Source organism: Mirounga leonina, unplaced genomic scaffold (assembly GCF_011800145.1).
Source record: "Mirounga leonina isolate KUSES-001 unplaced genomic scaffold, KU_Mleo_1.0 Mir_127, whole genome shotgun sequence".
NCBI lineage: Eukaryota > Metazoa > Chordata > Mammalia > Carnivora > Phocidae > Mirounga > Mirounga leonina.
The window spans coordinates 24,088,721-24,110,037 of NW_023270316.1; the positions used below are offsets into that span (position 1 = coordinate 24,088,721).

Below are 21,317 nucleotides of genomic sequence, written 5' to 3' on the forward strand. Positions count from 1 at the left end.
AAGAAAGAAAGAAAGAAAGAAAGAAAGAAAGAAAGAAAGAAAGAAAGAAAGAAAGAAAGAAGAAAAGAAACTAAGTGAATCACAAACCTAAATATAATAATTAAAACTGGCAAACTTTTCTATGGAAACATAGAAGTATATTGTATCAGGCAATGGTTTCTTTTTTTTTTTTTTTAAAGATTTTATTTATTTATTTGAGACAGAGAGAATGAGAGACAGAGAGCATGAGAGGGAGGAGGGTCAGAGGGAGAAGCAGACTCCCTGCCGAGCAGGGAGCCCAATGTGGGACTCGATCCTGGGACTCCAGGATCATGACCTGAGCCGAAGGCAGTCGCTTAACTAACTGAGCCACCCAGGCACCCCAGGCAATGGTTTCTTATATAAGACATCAAAACACAAGTGACACAATAAAAATAGAGTTAAGACACCTCACCAAAGAAGATACACAGGTATCAAATGAGTATATGAAAAGATGTTCCACACCATATGTTATTAGGAAAATGCAAATTAAAACAACAATAAAATACCACTGCACAACTATTAGAATTATCAAAATCCAGAACACTGACCACACCAAATCCTGAATATGCGGAGTAACAGAAACTCTTACTTATTATTGGTGGGAATGAAAAATGATACAGCCACTTTGGTAGTTTATTACAAAACTAAATATACTCTAATCATATGACCCAGCATTGTCCTCCCTGGTATTTGTGCAAGAGTTGAAAACAACTGCACAAAAACCAGCAGCACATGGATGTTTACCAGCTTTAGTGTCAAAATTTCAAAACCAACTAAAATGTTCTTCAGTAGGTAAATGGTAAAATTGTGGTACATCCAGACAATGGAATATTATTTTTTGCTAAAAAGAAATGAGCTATCAAGCCATGAAATGACATGAAGGAAACTTTAACACGTGCTGCTCATGAAAGAAGCCAATCTGAAAAGGCTATGAAAATAGTAAAAAGATGAGGGTTGTCAGGGAGGTGGGAAGGATGAATAGGTGGAAGAAGATTTTTTTAGGGCAATGAAAATACTCTGTATGATACTATAATGATGAATATGTGTCACTAACTTTGCCCAAATTGATAGAATGTACAACACCAAGAGTGAACCTTATGTAAACGATGGACTTTGGATAATTATGATATGAAGTTAGGTCCATCAATTGAAACGAAAGTCCCACTCTGGTGGGAGATGTCGGTAATAGGGGGGCTACGGATGTGTGGGGGCAGGGAGTATATGGGAAATCTCTGCACCTTCCTCTCCATTTTGCTGTAAACTTAAAACTTCTAAAATGAAATCTTAAAAAAATCTTAACCCTGTATCTCATTTAATACTTTAAATAAAATGTAGGTAAATTAAATTCTCAAACAAAAAGAAAAAAATTTTAAAAGAAAATAAATATTTTAAAGTCATACTTGGGGGAAGAGGCTGGCTAAAGTAGGCTCTCCTTAGCAAGGAGGAAACAAGTAGGAAATTGACAAAACAGTGACAGATTGGGAAGATACGTCTACATACATTTAAAAAGTCTCATACGCAAAAGTTTATTACTTTAATATGTCCACTGAAAACAAGCAGATTCTGAGGTATGATACTAGATTTAAAGATTTCCTTTAATATTGATAAAGGCTATCCCAGTAAAATGTACAATAGTTAAATTCATATTTTTGAGGAGCATCATGTTTTAGAGAAGAAATATATTCACATGTACATAAAATGTGACCAGTATGAATAAATTTGAAGAGAAGAAACCAGTTTTAAAATAACAGGCACTGGGGCGCCTGGGTGGCTCAGTCGTTAAGCGTCTGCCTTCAGCTCAGGTCATGATCCCAGGGTCCTGGGATCGAGTCCCACATGAGGCTCCCTGCTCAGCAGGGAGCCTGCTTCTCCTTCTCCCACTCCCCTGCTTGTGTTCCCTCTCTTGCTATGTCTCTCTCTGTCAAATAAGTAAATAAAATCTTTAAAAAAAATAAAAAAATAAAAATAAAATAAAATAACAGGCACTGAGGTACCTGGATGGTTCTGTCAGTTAAGTGACAGACTCAATTTCGGCTCAGGTCATGATCTCAGGGTCATGAGATCAAGTTCCGCTTCTGGCTCTGGTGCTGGGTGTGGAGCCTGTTTAAAAAGATTCTCTCTCCCTCTCCCTCAGCCCCTCCTACCTCCCCCCCACCCCCCTTCATGCTCTCTCAAATAAATAAATAAATAAATAAATAACAGATTGCATGAAGCAATGCTTTTTGAAAAATAAATGCAGTTTAATCTCATCCTGGCCTTTTTGGCAAATAAGATGGAACTAAGTAGAAGTCTTACTAGAATTAATAGAGACAAAGGAATATTGTACTTAAATGTTATTTGTTCATATGCAATGAAGGCCTCAAAAATACTGTTTTATTTTAAATTAGATCCCATATGAAACGTTGTTTAAACCATTAATGTGCTCAGGAAGCATTTATGTAATGAAACATAAGTTTCATTACATTATCATGAATTACGCATTTGCGGCTCTAATTATATATGTTTTTACTATACTAAGTAGAAGATTGAGGCAGACACAGTAATGACATTTTAAAATCATATTTTTTTAAGGAAACATTAATACTAAAGGTTCAGAAATATTTTCAGGATGATACATTTTGCTGTGAAAATGTGGAAAAGAAAAGTTAATAAATTGTAATAGAACTAATTCTTATTCTTATTAGTATAGAGTATTTCTTAATTTAAATTTTACTGATTTTATTAGCCTGTTCATTAAATGCAAATTTTCACTTGTAACACCTGAAATGAATTAGTGAGTTGTTCATTTTGTTAGTCTGTGAATTCACATAAAATCTCTGCAAAAAGTCACCTGCCTGCTCGGTGCCCTCAGCATTGGTATGTCTCTTCACAAAAACTCAGAATATGTTTTGAGTTTCCATTGGGAAAATAAACATCTCATATTTCAACATTTTCTATAAAATGCTTGGAGTCCTTTTGTTAACAACATATTTAAACCTGGTAAGCATTTGACTAATGTATTTCAGTGTGAGATGTATAAAATTTTTAATATGCTTCTACTGTATTATAACTGAAGTTGATATGTTTTCTCCAAACCCTAAAAAGATACAAATCTGTTTTTCCTTTGGAGTTGAAGTACAACAGAGTTGAATTTGCTATTATAAAAGCCAAGCCACAAGCTTACGTGTGGCTATCGGACAGCACAAGGTTTTCTTATTTTCTTGTTTATCAGGCTGTGTTCATTTCACTTTAAAATTCTCCAAGCTATGGATCATGTCTCTGCTCTTTGGGGAGACTACTCCACCATCTAATACAGTTCAGTAGCTATGTCAAAGTCCAGCTTTACTGGCTGGAAATCGGAGTAGAGTAGAATTTCCTTCTAACAGAAGGGCCATTTGACTCATTTTATTACTTTTATTACTGAACACCATCGTGAACTAGTCAGTTGACTGTGCATTGAAAGACATGTGCCTGCCCTAAGGACTCACATCTCAGCAAACAATCCCTTCCCTCTGCCTGACTTGCCCAGCAAAGGACAGAGAATGCAATCATCTTGATCAATGAACCTGAGTAAAAGCAAAGCAGGCAGGACACTAATCAAATAAGTGGATCTGCTGAGGCTAATCCTTCAACCCCAAATTTTGTTTCTTAGGGCCCACAGGAGATAAGCAGAGAAAAGAAAGCTAAACAATATGCTGTACTTACATGCCTCAGATAGGCCCTCTGCAGTGACATTTCCATTTAGTCACCTTGAGAATACAATGTAGTGTCACAGACCTAGAAATGCATATTCGGCTTCAGATGCACTTCCACATATAATTTTGCTATTGTCTGAAGCCTTTAGGTTATAAAATATCATACCTGTAATTATAAGCATCATCACAGAGAGAGAAGTAGAAAACCAATTTGAAAATAATCCATCTTTATAAGGTTCCTCCTATATTATTCTTCATAGATTGTTACAGTTAAATGCAAAGAATTACTCTGGGCAAAGAATTGGAATTAAGATTTAAAATGTGACACTAAAAGCTATGTCACCTTGAGAAAAAACATTTCACCTCCCAGCACTTCAAATGTAACTGTAAAAAAAATAATAACTATTCCGACGGATTGTTGTGAAGTATATTTGGAATAATGTAATTAAAAATGCCATAGAGTACAGTTAACATACACTGTATTAAAATTTGCTCTTCACTTTTAAAACAATTACTAAAATTCCAATCCTAATTGAAAAGTGTTATGGACTTCTATATAGTGACTTATTTTGTAAAAATGAAGTAAACTTGCACTGCACTGATGAGGTCATTTTTATGAATGACCACAGTGGGCAAATTATTTAATGGAAAGAGGGGGATATTCTGCCAGATAGTATAAATATTTTTATATATTAAATATTAAAGCATTTCTTTGAAATTCCTTTACAACTCTAGTGTAAACCTGTTTGTTTCATTCTTATTTTCACTGGTACCAAGTTCTCAGCTTTAAATTAGAAATTTTCTTTTAAAAATGTTTAGTGAAATCACTAGCATATTGAATACTGAAAATATTAGTGTGTGCATGTAAATGTAGAGAATGGTTCTCATGGGTCAGGTTTATACTTGGAAAGGGAGCTAATGAATGAACCTCAATGATAACACCCAGTGGGGAATATCTGAGAGGCAAGACCATGCCAAAGAGGAAGGGAAGTTTGAGAAGTTGAGCCACAACGAGATCTCTCATAACAAGAATATATGCTGAGGTGCCATGTAATTATGTCTAAGAAACACACACACACACACACACACTCATACCCCTTCCATGAGATTAAGCAAGGAGTGTGTGATGCAGAGAAGTTAATATTGAGCAGAGAGCTCTGACAGCCAAGGTCAAGAGGAGATATAAAAGGTCAGTGATATAGGAAATATTTTTCTCCATTCTCTCTCCTTGCCACCCTAAGGCATTGAAAGAGTCACTCCTTGAAGGAGAAAGAGTCAAGCTCTATTTTAGAGTCAAGTTTTCCACCCATCAAGTCCATATACTGAGCGTGTGTGAGATCACTAAGGCCCTCATCTCAGGTACAAAATTTAAGATGGGGGTTAAAAACCTCAATAATCAACATAAATGATATGTTAATCTACTTTTAAATCCTACATTATTTCCAAAAAATCATGATGAAGAAAATTTTAAATGAAGACCCATTCAGTTAGAGTCCCAGATTCAAGGCCATGATGTTGAGATGGGGATTGAATGCATCCAGACTATCCAAAGGTATTCGAGCACATGTAACTGTCATTCATGAGGTTTTAAAAGCATTTAATACTAATAAATACACATTAAAAACACTCTGTCAGAGGAAAATACTTTATGATAAACAAGGTTTACTTTAATTTCATACAATTCAATAGTCCATTGGGCATTTCGGCAAGGAGAGAGGTAAGCAGGGTGGATGGACCTGCTGTCTCAATTTTCACAGCTTCATTTCTGGAGTTGATCTACAAGCCTTCCTTCAATCTCACAAATGAGATTTGCTTTTTTGCTCCCTTCTATATTGTCATCTGTCATTTTTATTACCAGTGATGCTGTTTGAGAGGTTAGCATAAACATTTTTAAAAGAAATGGTTCTCCTTTTTGCTCAGCTAATATTCAGACATAATTATATTTTATTTATTTAATAACAGTGCTGGTAGATAGCTGTTTCAATGTCTTTTTCCTACATACTTTAGCCTAGCTGATATTTGTTAAGATTTATTGGCTTAATTAATTATAGCTTGGACATCATGAAATTCTTTGGAGTCACAAGAAAGCTTGATTTTCTTTGTAACTCTGATAAGCATGGAAAACTAAATATTATGAGAGTAATATGTGGATGTATGTGGGTGTATATATAAATATAACTAAATATATATCATGTAACTCTATAATTATATATATGGTCAAAAATTATAAAATACGGTTTATGCCAAAGGCTAAGTTTTTCTTTTTCATTCTAATCAGTTTCCCACAGAATGTTTGCAATGTGCTAGCAGGTTGTACAAGACAGGTAAAGCTAAGCTATTTCATGAACTCCCAACACATGACTCTGTAAAGTCTTTTGTCAGTAAGCCCACCTTCAATTAATCACAATGTCTGAGAGTCCTCTAACACCTAACATATTATTTCCAGGCCTGACAACTGTAAAAACAACCCTTGAGGGCAATTCCCGTCCTCTATTTCAATACTTCTGAAGCCCTGACAAAAAAGTAGGTGGCAGATACAAAGACCTTTCAAGATAATGTGCTTGCTGTTCTGGTTCCTATAATGGAAAACTATTTTTATATGACTACCAATTAACTTAGATGAGTAGATACTTAATTATACAGGAATGAAAGGAATGAAAACATCTTCCTTTCCTTAAGGAAAAGAGGACTTTTCTTCCTCAGTGCAACAAGTTGTGTATGTTTCATTTTTCTGATTTCCGCTAAAAAGATGAGCTATAAATCTTGGGTATACTCCCAATTAAATAAGCAAAACCACAATTTTAAGTCATGCCTTTTTCTGAAAGGAAGTTTCCAGTTAATATTCTTATTTAACTATAAAAATCCAGAATAGAAGTAGGATGTTGAAGTGTCACTTAGTCGTCCCATTGGATTCAAGATTTGACCTGACCCATATCTATGAAAAAGCATAAGAATAGGAACATAATGGGGTGCCTGGGTGGCTCAGTTGGTTAAGCGACTGCCTTCGGCTCAGGTCATGATCCTGGAGTCCCGGGATTGAGTCCCGCATCGGGCTCCCTGCTCAGCGGGGAGTCTGCTTCTCCCTCTGACCCTCTTCCCTCTCCCTCTGACCCTCCTCCCTCTCGTGCTCTCTGTCTCTCATTCTCTCTCACAAATAAATAAATAGAATCTTAAAAAAAAAAAAAGACAAAAAAAAAAGAATAGGAACATAAGAATTAACACTCTTCCTGTTTTGGGGGGGGGGTTTGAGGAAGAAATTAGCAGTTGTATTAATGTTTTTTTTAAGATTTTATTTATTTATTTGACAGAGAGAGAGAGAGAGTGAGAGAGCACAAGCAGGGGGAGCAGCAGAGGGAGAGGGAGAAGCAGACTCCCCACTGAGCAGGGAGCCTGATGTGGGGCTGGATCCCATGACCCCGAGATCATGACCTGAGCTGAAGACAGACGTCCAACCGACTGAGCCACCCAGGTGCCCCTACAGTTGTATTAATTTTTAATGGTGACCTTCCAGAACTGTATTTCTTTGAAGACAACATGTAATGATAGTGAATTATATTAAAAATCCCACCAACCAAGCATTACAACTATAGTTTATAGTTATTTTATTTAGGAAATAAATTTTGTGATCTTCTCTCTTCTAATGTGGTTATGAACCAATTGTGAATAAATGAAAAAAATACAGGAATATATAATCTAGTCATTTCTATCATTTTTACAAAAATATAATTATAAATTAATTTGTAAACCATTTTCAGTTACTAATTAAAATAAATGTACAAATGAAAGCAAGATTTTATTTATTTATTTATTTTTAGAGAAAGAGCATGGCGGGGTGGCGCGGGTATCCTGTAAAGAGGGAAGGGGCGGAGGGGGAGGGGGAGAGAAAGAAAATTCCAAGTAGTTTCCACACTCAGCATGAAAGCCTGATACAAGGCTCAATCTCACAACCCTGAGATCATGACCTGAACCAAAATCAAGAGTTGGGCACAACTGACTGAGCCATCCAGGAGCTCTGAAAGCAAAATTTTAAAAAATATATTGGCATCAACATAAAATTACACAACATTCTCGGGACACCTGGGTGGCTCAGTCAGTTAAGCATCTGCCTTTGACTCAGGTCACAATCCCAGAGTCCTGGGATCAAGTCCCATATCAGGCTCCTTGCTCAGCAGGGAGCCTGCTTCTCCCTCTGCCTGCTGCTTCCCCTGCTTATGTTCTCTCTCTCTCTCTCTGACAAACAAATAAATAAAATCTTTTAAAATAATTATACAACATTCTTATACAAAGACTAATTAAAATCAACCACCGTATAACCTAAATTTGACTTATTTTATTATCTCAAAAGTTTTCTAGGAGTAGCTAATAAAGCCAGAAAGTTGTTAGATTTATTAAATATATGCAATGTGTTGATAAAATGTATGAGCACTATTAAGCAAAAAGAAACCTATCCTTAAAATTTACATACATTTTATGTGTCAGAGAAGATGGAGTAGATGTATTTTTCCCCATTTCTTACACTAAGTGCAACTAAAAACCCTGGGTAAGTGATATTCTTTCCCTCGATGCAACAAGTTGTTTATGCTGCATCTCTCTTGTTTTCTGATTTCTTTTTGCTTCATGCATTCCAGAGTTGGAGCTGAAGAAACGGACAACTTAGAAATGCCAGAGGATATGCACAATAAAACCCCAACAAAAGCCTGTTCTGTTAGACAAAAGACCAGGAAAAATAGCATCTTAGCATGACAGAAAACTTTAAGAAAATAACTGCTTTGTGGCAGCCAAAGCCACAGCCAAAACCAAAACCAAAATCAAAACAAACCTGTGGCTTCTCACTCATCTATACCTGCAAAGGTTAAGTGGGGTCCCTAGACTTGCTGGGCTGTAATAAGACCCCCAACATCCCATCAGGGCAATGTCACAGAAGACAAGGGAGGACCTGAGGTTTCCATTCTGGACACCCTTTGTCTCAGAAGAGACAACATGGGGAGCGTGGACTATTGTACCTCAGTAGCAGTAACAATACACCCCCTCCTTCCACAGTGTGATGGTGTTAAAAGTGGCCACATGGGGAATTGAAACTTTTACCATCTCCAGCGCTAGAATGCTGGCCCCACTGCAGTGTCATGGAAACGGCATGGGAAACTAGAATGCCCACCTGCACCAGTGTTAAGCAGGAACAATGCCCACCTCAGGTACCAACAAAAGATAAGTGGAGAATCTGTATTTCTACCTCCACCTGTCAGTAATGGGACAGTATTCCATCCCTTTTCTCACCTGAGTAGTCAGAGAAAGCCCGTTTAAAGAGAACCTATGAGTCTAGCACCCATAAGTCCAGAGACTCCTAACACAATACAAAAATATCCAGGTTTTAATCAGTTATTATTTTTCATGCAAGAAAAAAGAAGACATTATAATAAGTAAATTTTTAAAAATATAATCAGTAGATGTCATTACTGAGACAGCAGAGGTGTTAGAATTATATGACGCAGATTTTAATGTAGCCATGTTAAAAATGGTCAGCTTCAATGATCAATTATGAGCACAACTGAAACAAATGCAAAAGTAAAAATACCCGACAAAGAAATAGAAGATATAAGGATGAAACAAATGAAAAATTTAAAACTAAAAAAATATAATAGCCAAAACAAACAAACAAACAAACAAAAACACCTCTGTGAATGGGCTTAACAGCTAAAAAGCAGAATGAAGGAGACAGAGGAAATAATGAACTTAAAAATGGAATGATAGAAATGACCCAATCGGAATGACAAAGAAAAAATAGACTGGAAAAAAAATTGAACAGAGCTTCAAGGACCTGTAGGGCTATGACAAAAGAGCTACATTTGAGTCACGAAGCTCCATATTTTGGCATTATATTCAACTTATTCAGTTTTGGGTATCTTTATATTCAAACATTAAGAGCATATTCAATTAGATTCGTCAAAACCTCAAAACTCCTATGAACTACTTTGAAACACCCTGTGTCTAAACATAAAGCTTGGCAGAGAAAAAATGTTATTTTAGGTTTACACTTTGCCAAAACACATGTCTTGCTTCCTGGTCCAAAAATCTCCCCTGAGCCCAACAAATCTATCATGATAAGAATCATTTACTCAACTCAGTGCAACTGATCTTTATTAAGTACCTGCAAGGGGCCAGACCCTCTGGATTTCACATCTGTTCTCCCTTCTGGCATGGATTCCTTTTATCTGGAACACATGGTAAATTCCCATTCTTGCATCAAATTCAGTCCAAATACAATCTTTACAGACTCCCCAAAAGATCTGTGTGTTCCTTCGGCTTTACTTCTAATTCAATACATCATGCACTGATTTCTGCCCTCCTAACTAAATGGTATGCTCTCAGAGGCTAGGACTCTCTCTTCTCATCTTTTCTATTCCAGTTGCATTGAAATATCTTCTGTCATAAAATTTATTCATGATTATCTGTTGCATAAATAAGTGGGTCAATGTATTCATCTATGCATCAGATATTTTTTATTACCTACTGTGACTAGGCATAGTAATAGACCCATGGTGAGTGAATGATGTTAATCACTATTCGAAAGAATTCAAATTTTAGTGGAGAAAACATACCATTAGAGTACAGAAGTAACTATAATAGAAGACAATGAGGTATATACAAATCCCGTGTTGTTGGAAGATTTTAACAGTAAGCAGAATTTTGTGTCTTTGTATCCCAGGAAGCCACACATCTCACAGTAATCTAGTTGTATGATACTTTATGTGTTTAGAAAAGGAAAGACTGAAACATTTTTGCAATCTGGTTATGTAGCTGCGCTATCCCCTTTTGAGCAATAACACAAGTCATGTTTTAACTACTTGACCAAATTGCCTGGCTAGTATGCATCACAGGGCCCAGTATACAATTAATACTCCAGAGATACTATACTGTAAAAAAAAATGCTTAAAGAAATGGTCAACTTAGTGGTCTCCAAACTCTTACACTGTGATAATCCTTCCTGAATATATATATATATTTTAAATATACAATGCACATTTCCTACTACAACAATATATCAAGTACCTTTAAAAAATACAAAAAAGAAAATAATTTTGTAAAGATGAAGTAAACAATGTTTATACAATAACTTGTAAATATTTATTAGGAATGATAATTAAATAATTTAAAAGTCTGGGATTTAGTTTAATTTATATCAAGACTTACAGTATCTTTTAGAAATATCTTGGTTTTTAAATAGTAAAAAACAGTACCTTGAACAAATAAGAATTTTATTTTTTTCTTGTTTTAAAGAGCACAAAGATGAGAAGTCCACAGCTATTGTATCTTTTCAAGTATGTCTTCAAGGACCACTATCCTGTCTTCCTGTTCTTTGTTTTCAACGTGTGACTTTCATCTTTATGTTCACACAATGGCTGTTACATCTTTCATATTCATCTCTTATCTAGGCAAGAGGTAAAATCAGGGTGAGGGGCACAAAGGCAAAGATTGAAGAGGCATGTCCTTAAATTATTTTCCAGCACAGTTGCTACTTGTATTTCTATGGTTAAAACTGTGTCACAAGTCAAGTCTAAGAAACAGGTTAGCCTAGGAAAATATTTTGGCTTAATCTGTACTAGAGTAAGGAAATGGGTTTTGTCTAAATATGCCACTGTTTCTGGTTTGACTAGCATACCTCAAAGTGGTAGTCACTAACAACTAAGAAAAAAAATCAACAGATTGAAGTCAGAGAAATAGACAATTTGCATGAATTTATTAACTATGGAAAGAAAGTTGTCATCTTTCCTTAATATTGTCCTTCTGAAAACTAATTGGAAATATCAATTTAAAATTTTTTTTGATATGGGTCTAAAACCAACTGAAACTTTTATTTCAAAAATTTAAAACAAGAAAAAAATTGTTATAAAATTTCCTATGCAAGTAATAGGAGAGTATGTATAGGCAGACATTCCATATAATTATGCCAACATTTCCAAGCTTTTGGTTTATGAATGTTCTTTCTTTAGTAGAGTACAATGAAAATGAACAAAGACTGATGGCCCTATCTTCAAACCTTCTACATAGCAAAACTCCCACTATTCCCTCAGGATACTAATTTACTCAAGTTGGCAGTGAGGCAGAGTATAACTATAGGTTAAATGTTGGAAAAGAGAATGCTCCTGTTTTTTGTAAAGTTGCATATAAATAGAAGTTGAATTGTTCCGTGTTGCATCCTTTTAGATGTTCTTGTGCACCTCCTGCTACGAGCAGGTATTCAACTTCAGAGAAATTTGGTGTAAAATTATGCAAAATTCTTGAATTTAAAATTTCATAGACATATTTTAGAGAGACCATTACAGTAGACGTTAATTCTAGTCCATGATCATTAATACACTTCTATGATAGGAAGTCCTAGGAGATAACCTTCATTGACACCTCAGTGAAGGGTGAAATTACTACCACTAGGTTTCAGATTCATAATCAGGTTCCATGGCCCTACTCTTTTCTAACTCCACTTCCCTTTCCCACTGTTCTGTTTTGGATGTCTATTTTACCAGTGTATTGTAATTCAAAGAAAATACTCAAATTTTCTCACTTACAGAAAGACTCTTTTGAACAGTTCAGTGTCATAGTAGTTTTATGTTACAACTTGTTTCAACCGGTTATACTTTGAGTGCAAATTCAATACCAAATGCATTCAATACCAACTACATGTTTACCTTTTCAAAAAAATAAGTTTCACATCCTTAGGATTTTAGATTTACCATGAGATGAGTTTTCTTTCTAAATAACTTTCTATTTTTCTGGCTACATTTCCTCACGTAGTACCTCAAGTTACCTTTCTAGACACTCACTAGGCAAATCGACTTTTTTTTTTTTTTTTAATTTAAGGGCTAACGAATTACACACGTTTCTACATATACCTCTCTATTTGTTTCTATCTCCCAAATATAATTTTCTGTTCAGAGATGAATTTAACTTGATAACATTCCTCACTTTCTTATAATCAATAATTAATACAACTTGATATCATGTTCATTTTATTTTAAAGATTTTATTTATTTACTTGACAGAGATAGAGAGAGCGCAGGTAAGCAGAGCAGCAGGCAGAGGGAGAGGGAGAAGCAGGCTCCCTGCTGAGCAGAGAGCCCGATGCAGGGTTCCATCCCTGGACCCTGGGATCACGACCTGAGCCGAAGGCAGATGTTTGACTGAGCCACCCAGGCGCCCCTCACATTCATTTTAATTACTACTTTAATTACTAAAGATGTATTTCTTGCATTTCAGTTTTGTTGAAATGATAGAACAGCAGATAGAACAGAATGATAACCAAATAACCATTGAAATATATGTGTTTTTTCAGAAGAATATAACACCTGTCTTGAGAACATGACAACTTCTATTCTTTGAGAAGAACACGTCTTTATTTTCCTACAACAATGTGTACCAAAGTAGAGTAGTCCGCACTTATCTGCGGTTTCGCTTTCTGCAGTTTCCCTACGGGCAATCGAGTTTATCCTCCTTCTGACGAATCATCGGAAGGTCAATAGTAGCCTGAATCTACCTACGTCACAATGCGTGCGTCCTTCCCCCACACGATACTTCGTCACAGACACTGATCATCTTACGTCGTCACAAGAAAGGTGAGTGAAGTATAATAAGATATTTTGAGAGAAAGATACAATATTCATGTAACTTTTAGTACTGTATGCTGTTACAATTGTTTTATTTATTATTAATTATTGTTGTTAATCTCTTACTGTGCCTGATTTATAAATTGACTTTTATCATGGGTATGTATGTGTAGGAAAAAACGTAGTATATATAAGGTTCTTTACTATGTGTGGTTTCAGGCATTCACTGAGGGTCTTGCAACATATCGCCCGCAAATGAGGCGGCGCTATTAGGCAGGTAGTAAAAACCTATATTACTCAACTGAACTAAATTTACATTCAGTCTTCTAAAAATAATTTTGTATTTTATTCAACAATATTATATATGGACAATAATCATATGTATCATGCATAATAATTAGAAATCAGGGGCGCCTGAGTGGCTCAATCTGTTAAGCGTCCAACTCTTGATTTCAGCTCAGGTCATAATCGCAGGGTCGTGAGACTGAGCTTTGCATTGGGCTCTGCAGTAGACATGGAACCTGCTTAAGATTCTCCCTCTTTTCCTCTCCTTCTGTCCCTCCCCCTCACTTGTGCCCTCTCTCTCTAAACAAAAACAAAACAAAACAAAAAAATCAAATTAAGTTCCATGCCTTTTCAGGTAATACTACCAATAGGGTTTTTAAAACATATTGCATACATAAATAAAAATGATATCAGAATGATATTAATATACCTTTCCTTTAAAATGGAAAAAATATATTTAAAAAATATATGTTTTAAAAACAAGTTTAGGTATCTTCAAACATAAATTTGATACAGTATCTTTGATTTTAGAACTATAATCTTGCAAAGACTTTTTAAATGACCCTCTGTGAGCTTGTTCATTATTCATAAATCCTGGGTTGAACTTGATCTATGTAGTCAGTAAGACTGACCCTTATGCAATTAAAGCAAATAGTTCCTTTATTCATATTGGAATTTAGTCAGCAATAAATCATTCTTGCAAGTTATTTATACATACTCAAGGTTAGTGCTACAATCACCCTTGCTTTTACTCTGTGTCAAACACTTTTCCTCAAAGAAGAAAGGAGAGACAATTATGAATTTGACTCTATGGCAGCACCCAATATATTAATAATAAGGGTTTTGTTGTTGTTGTTATTGTTGTTCTTTTGTTTTTTTATATAATTCAGGTCCCTCTATCACATCCTTAAGCATATGTGTGCAACCATGGAAACATGTATCCCAAGAAAAGCTACCCATTGTTTTCTTTTTCCTTTTTCCTTTCTTTTTCTTTCCTTCTCTTTCCTTTTTTCTTTCCTCTTCTTACTTTTCTTTTCTTTTCTTTTTTCTTTACGTTGTGCTTTAGTTTTTTCACCTTGAACATAATTCAGTGTAGGAGAAGATTAGTTTGGGTGGCATGCAAACAAGACTTTAACACAATAGAAATGTCTTCTCTGTCAAGCGTTGATCCTGAGGTCAACCCAGTTTGTTCCTATTCCCCCAAAAATGAATTAACTAAAAAAACAAACAAAACATAGCCTACTATGTGCCTTACTAAGTTACCCGGTATTAAAAATAAAAAGGAGAATATGAGCAAACTCAGTTCTCAGAAACCTTCTATTTGTGTCTCAGTGGCCTCTCACCAACATTCTGCATCCTTGACTATGTAGTATCACATATTAAACTTCTCTCGTTTCACAAGTAATCCTCTTTTAATGAACAAATATCCCAAAATTACTTCCCCGTCCACTTTCTTATTGTTAGCTAACATTGCTATGTATCAGACACTAGTATCTGTTATCATAACAGATACTAGTTATGTGCTTTACATACATTATTATTTAATTCAAAGAAAAACTCTATAAAGTAGGTCCTCTTGATATCCACTTTTTATAAATGATGATACTGTGACTTCAGTGGATGAAGAAACTTAGGCAGGGTCCCACAACTTGTATCCTACTCTGCAATCACATGGACAAAATTTTCTTACCTCAATGCCAAATTCTGTCACTGAGGCAAAAATTTAATCACGATTTGTATCCTCTTTAAGTAAATTTGTTTAAATCAAATCTCTTCCCAAACTGTTAGCACTAAGCATGGGATATAGAAAGTGCTCCTTTTCCACTGTCTACATTTATGTATAACCTAATTTTGAACTACATAATCAGATTGAGTTCTTAAGAGCAATCTTGCATGGCAGATATTACTATACACCATTTTCAAATGGAGACAATCTGGCTGAGAATCTTCAGGGAGTTTTGTCCAGTATCACACAGCTAAGTGCCAAAGCTAAAATTTCAGCCTCCGTTTTCTAGCTAATTTCCTCTGTTCCTTCCATGATCACTGTACAGTTTTTAACACATTTTGGTGAAACATGGTTAAATGTGACCTTTCTTTAGTCATATAACTTGGTTTATTCTAATAATGTATATAAATAAACTTGGCAAAAAATAGAAAATGAAATGGGAGTAGTTGTGGTACCTCTGTTTAACAGCAGAGAGGAGTGGAATAGGAGAGTGGCAAAACAGCAAGTGAATGAGTAAATTCCTTCTCAAGACACCTGACTCCACAGCCCAGAGCAAAACAGATATTTGGGTTTTTTGTTTGTTTTTAAATCGTGTTGAAAATTTTTTAAGATTTTATTTATTTGACAGAGAGAGAGAGCACAAACGGGGGAGCAGCAGAGGGAGAGGGAGAAGCAGACTCCCCACTGAGCAGGGAGCCTGAGGTGGGGCTGGATTCCAGGACTCTGGGATCATGACCTGAGCGGAAGGCAGACGCTTTACTGACTGAGCCACCCAGGTGCCCCCAAAACAGATATTTGAATATTCCTACCTCCATAGAAAAAGCTCTCTTAAAGTCACTTATAATCATGTCTGCAAGAGACATATCTAATTATGATGCAGCACCAGAAAATTATATATATTTAATGTGGCAATAGAATTTATTGAAATATTTTATTACAGTGATAAACACTCTTCCTTAGATTTTATATAGCATAATCATTGTCTCAGAACTCAAAATAACTAGTGAAAATTGAGTGTTCCCTAAGAAAGTGTCATTTGGAAAATGAATGCTATACACATGTAGTGTTAGATATCTGAAAAATCATGATGCATGCTCAAGTTTGATTCAAGTATTCTCTGATTCTGTAGACAAAAATGGAGTTTGATTTTCAAACTCTAATGTGCATATGAATCACCTAGGGATCTGGTTAAACTGCAGATTTGGATTCAGTTAAATTTGGGGTGGGGCCTGATTATCTGCCTTTCTAACAAGCTCACCAGGTTTCTTGGAATACCCATTAGAGTTTAAGACACAGATTGAAGGGATATTTGGATGTGTCTCTAGCAATTAAAAATAATTAAAACTGAAATGTTAAGTAGAATCCCTCCTTCATACTTACCTCAGTGCCTATTTTGATCAAGGTACTTAGCATTTTAAGAGCTAAGGAGCCTCTTTGAAATTAACTGGAACAATAGTGCTCAGATAGAAAAAGGATTTCAGGCAGATACATGTAGAGGGCACACTTTATTTTTTCAAAGACTCATTTATTTATTTATTTGAAAGAGAGAGAGAAAGAGAGCGCACAGAGAGCGAGAAAGGGAGCGCACAGAGGGAGAGGGAGAAGCAGACTCCCCACTAAGCAGAGAGCCCAAAGCAGGGCTCCATCCCAGGACCCTAGGATCATGTCCTGAGCTGAAGGCAGACGCTTAACTGACTGAGCCACCCAAGCACCAAGGGCACACTTTTGAAGTTAAATTACAAGGGGAAGATTCTGGACTCTGGGAAGCAAACCACCTGAGAGCAAGAAAGTGTTGAACTATTTAACTAGAAAGATATACCATAAGAGACCACGGGTTCTACCTGGAACCAATAGTTAGAGCTTGTGGTAACTTGAATATGCCCCTTCTAGATATCCTGGTGAAGTGTGTATTCTGAGGCAATAGAGAGCCAAAGTTCCCCAAAATAAACAAATAATTACAAAATATAACTCCTAAACATCTCAGCTGTCACCTTCAATCAGTTAAGTAGCAGTTGCTAGAACTTCAAATAGTCAACAAACCAGGTTAGTAGTAAGGCTGCAGTGAGAACAGTTAATAATCTTCAAGGGAGAGCTGACCACCTACTAGTGAGGAGGAAGTGACATTTGAGTAACAGATAAAAAAAATAAGCTTGCTTCTGTAATTTTGGTCCAAGCAACTATTTTAACAACTAAATAATATAGTATATACTGTAAAATATAAAGTAGCATTATCATTCTGAGATTTGCAACATATTCTGAATATTAAAAGAAGTTAGGTATTTTGGAGATTTGTTTTTAGTATCTTAACCCTAATGTCAGCTTTTTGTGGATGATAGCTGTAACAATCAGATTTAAGTATGCTAACTGTTTCCATTTGAAATTTTAATGGGGTAAGTAATTATTATAAAATATGTTGATTTCTCATTGTCAGTGAAAATTACAATGCAATGCACAGCAAGCTTTTAACTGAGTGAAAATAGTTTTTATAGTGTCAGTTTATGGCATACCATCAGTAATTGTCTAAGCAACCATTATATTTTTATTGGAGACACATGTGGTAAAACAACTGAAATAGTCATGTAAAGTCTTTACATTGCTTGTTTGTTTTTTTTCATAGTTTGTGTTATATTTAAATACCAGTACTGCCAGGTTCAAATTTACTGCTATAGTGAATTCCAAATGGGAATATTGTAATACTTCAGATATGAATATGAAGTAATTATATTGACTCTACAATCCAAAATGTGAGTCAGTAATTTTTTCAACAAACATGTTTCATTATACTGTCAAATATTTTTTGCAGACTATAATGACACATTGAAATCTCAGAAATCACTTGAAACATGAAAATGTCCACAAGTTAAAGCCACAAATTATAAAATATACCTGATAAGTCACATGAGACTTGAAAGAGGGTTAGGGAGGCATCTGATGGCCAATTCACGACACTTTAGACCATAAACTAAAGAAAAAAAAGTCTTGAAAGTCCAACACCCAAAAGGTGACAAGGTTCTCAGAGCCACAGTGAGACTTGGGATGCTGACTAGCCTCAGGCAAAGTGGCTGGTCTCACTTACAATGTGTTCTTGCTCTCCTTCTCAGACATTCTGGTGCTCACTTGGTCTGCCAAGGACTCAAGCAGGTGCTAGAGAGCCCTGTGAGTAGTGCCTGTGTCCTATATCCAGTCCCTTGCTATTGTGCAGTACAGTGGTCATATTAGCTTCGTGACCAATACAGGTCACTGGTTATGTCTGAAATTTAGGATACCTTAGTGTTTAGAGTGGTGTGTGTGTGTGTGTGTGTGTGTGTGTGTGTATGTGAGAGAGAGAATTAATATTAATATGCACCCTTGGGATGGTTAGATAATATTTGTAGGACCCTAATTAGGAATATACAATTCAGAGGTGGTTAATTGGCACTTAAAACCCCTTAATCAGGAATTCATACTTTAGAGCTCCTATATAAGCTCATTACACATTACTAATGTGAAGCAGAAGGCTCATAATTAAAATGATAAACATTAAAAATGTTTTATTTGGGGGAAATAAGTGACAGTTACGATGTATAGTTATCTAGGAAGATGGTATAGTACATTTACCACAGTACACATACATTCATTTTCTCTCTCTCCCAATCTCTCCATATCTCCATCTTGTTCTTAACCAAAAACTCTAATTCCTGATCCAAGTAGAAGGCTGGCTGATCCTGCCATCGGTTTATCATTTTATCTGCCTTAGAGTGAACTGGAAGTTTGAACAAATTTATGAGTGCCTAAAATAGAACAAGTATCAATGTTATGGAATAAGTTACATAATTATTTTTGTACATGCTTGGTAACAAATGTTTATCAGGATCCAGAGGCTTACTTTCATTGTAGCATGTTCCATGTTGGCAATATTGGGAAGTTGTATATATCTCCCATCTTCTGTACCTAGTAGTCGGAAACCACCAATATCTACTAAAAGGGTCTGACAGTGGTTGACTGCAACATTTTTCTCAGATCAGTTAACAACAGTCACTTTGATATCCATTACTAGGCATAGCTCTGAAATATTTCGCTGACAAAAGGAACATTCATTTTGTACAGTTTATCATCAAAAGTACTTGCATCACAGACTAAAAGTTCTATTTAAAGGCAAACAATATAAGGTTAACAGTATTTGCAGAAATTCTGAGCCTTAAATTAGAAGTTTCAAATATGATAGGCATACAAACCTGAATTTTATTTTAGAAAAAAATAATTTGCTCAAAACATACTATTAAACAGTACATTAATATGCATATACCTAACTACTATTTGATATTAAGAATCACTGGACAGGGGCGCCTGGGGTAGTGCAGTTGGTTGAGCATCTAACTCTTGGTTTTGGCTCAGGTCATGGTCTCAGAGTTGTGAGATCGAGCCCTGGGTTAGGCTCCGCGCTGAGCATGAGTCTGCTTGGGATTCTCTCTCCTTCTCCCTGTGCTCCCCCCACCTGTGCACTTTCTCTCTAAAATGAATAAATAAATCTTTAAAAAAGAAAAAGAATCACTGGATAATCATAAAACTTTTAAGTGGATTTGTAACTCTCAATGATTATGTACAATATTTCATGTGTCGTTCTTTTCTTTTTCTTATTTATTTATTATTTATTTATTTATTTTTTGGTATCATCATAGAATGCCTGCACATTTGTTGTGGCTGACCCTAGTGGTCTGTTGGTTGCCTCCTCAATAACTATTCTGTGTCCATATTTTATAAAAGGTAACATAGTGCCCAGTTTGAAAAACTACATTCCTCAGACTCCTTTGCAATTTAGTCCTGTCATGAAATACAGTTATTTCCAATGAATTTTCTGCTGGGGACATCTGGGAAAATTTGCTTTCTTGATACAAGCATCACTTATTTCCCTTTGTTGCTTATTTATTCCTGTATTTAGTTTGGCATTGCAAACATTAAGCCATAGGTAGAACACCATCTTGCAACCCCAAGATGACTGTGAAAATAAAAGTCATTTACTAAAGATGGTAAAGTGGAAAGAAGGAGCTCGGGGACATTGCTGATACCATGGAAACTTTGCTACAGCTCTGGGCTGCTTGCCTTTACATGTTTCCTTATGTGAGGGGTCACTGGGTGGGGGAGGGAGGTTACAATTCTATTACATACAGCTAAACACAATCCCAAACTGGTTTAAATTCTGTTAATTAACACTTTTCACTCTTCTTATTGAAAACAAGACCAATAGCAATCATTATTTGCTAGGAAGAACAAAATTTTACATATATTTGGTATAGCTTTTTTATAAGAAAAACCAAGCATGCATTAATATGCAGACAGATTTTAAAAGAAGCAATTAAAGTTTTGTCCCATGATAATCTTTTAACAATTTTCAGTAAATTCATAGGTCCTGGGTGGAGAAAAGATCAATCAAAGTTGATTAGACTCAGTCTTAATTTTGAACATCTGTGTTTATTTTTTATGGATAATCCAACTTTGAATATGCTGCTGCTGATGAAGATAAATAAATCATACCTAATATTTGGAAACATTGATATAGGATACACAGTGTTTTGACATGTAGTATAACTTTACTTTTAAAATAACTGAATTTGGTAAAACATTACAACAATTTTTTAAAATTAAAGAAATTGAGAATAAAAGAAATAACTGACTTGCTAAGTATGAATAATATATTGAGGAATCAGGTTTTATATACTCATTATTCTAAATTGATTCCAATTTTGAAGTTAGATTATTTTACTTACCTTTGTTATGGTTCTGGGAAGCTTTTAAAAGAGTAGGTCATGGGGTGCCTGGGTGGCTCAGTTGGTTAAGCGTCTGCCTTCGGCTCAGGTCATGATCCCAGGGGCTTGGGATCAAGCCCCATGTCGGGCTCCCAGCTCAGCCAGGAGCTGGCTTCTCCCTCTCCCTCTGCCCCTCCTCCCTGCTTGTGCTTTCTCTCTCTCTGTCAAATAAATAAATACAATCTTAAAAAAAAAAAAAAAGTAGGTCATGTGAGCTGGTATCAAAAGAGGT

At 35.6% G+C, this 21,317-nt stretch overlaps 1 pseudogene; it reads left to right on the plus strand.

The window, feature by feature from the left end:
- The window catches only part of LOC118009648, an 84,575-nt pseudogene that overhangs the window by 15,989 nt on the left and 47,269 nt on the right, over positions 1-21,317 (plus strand).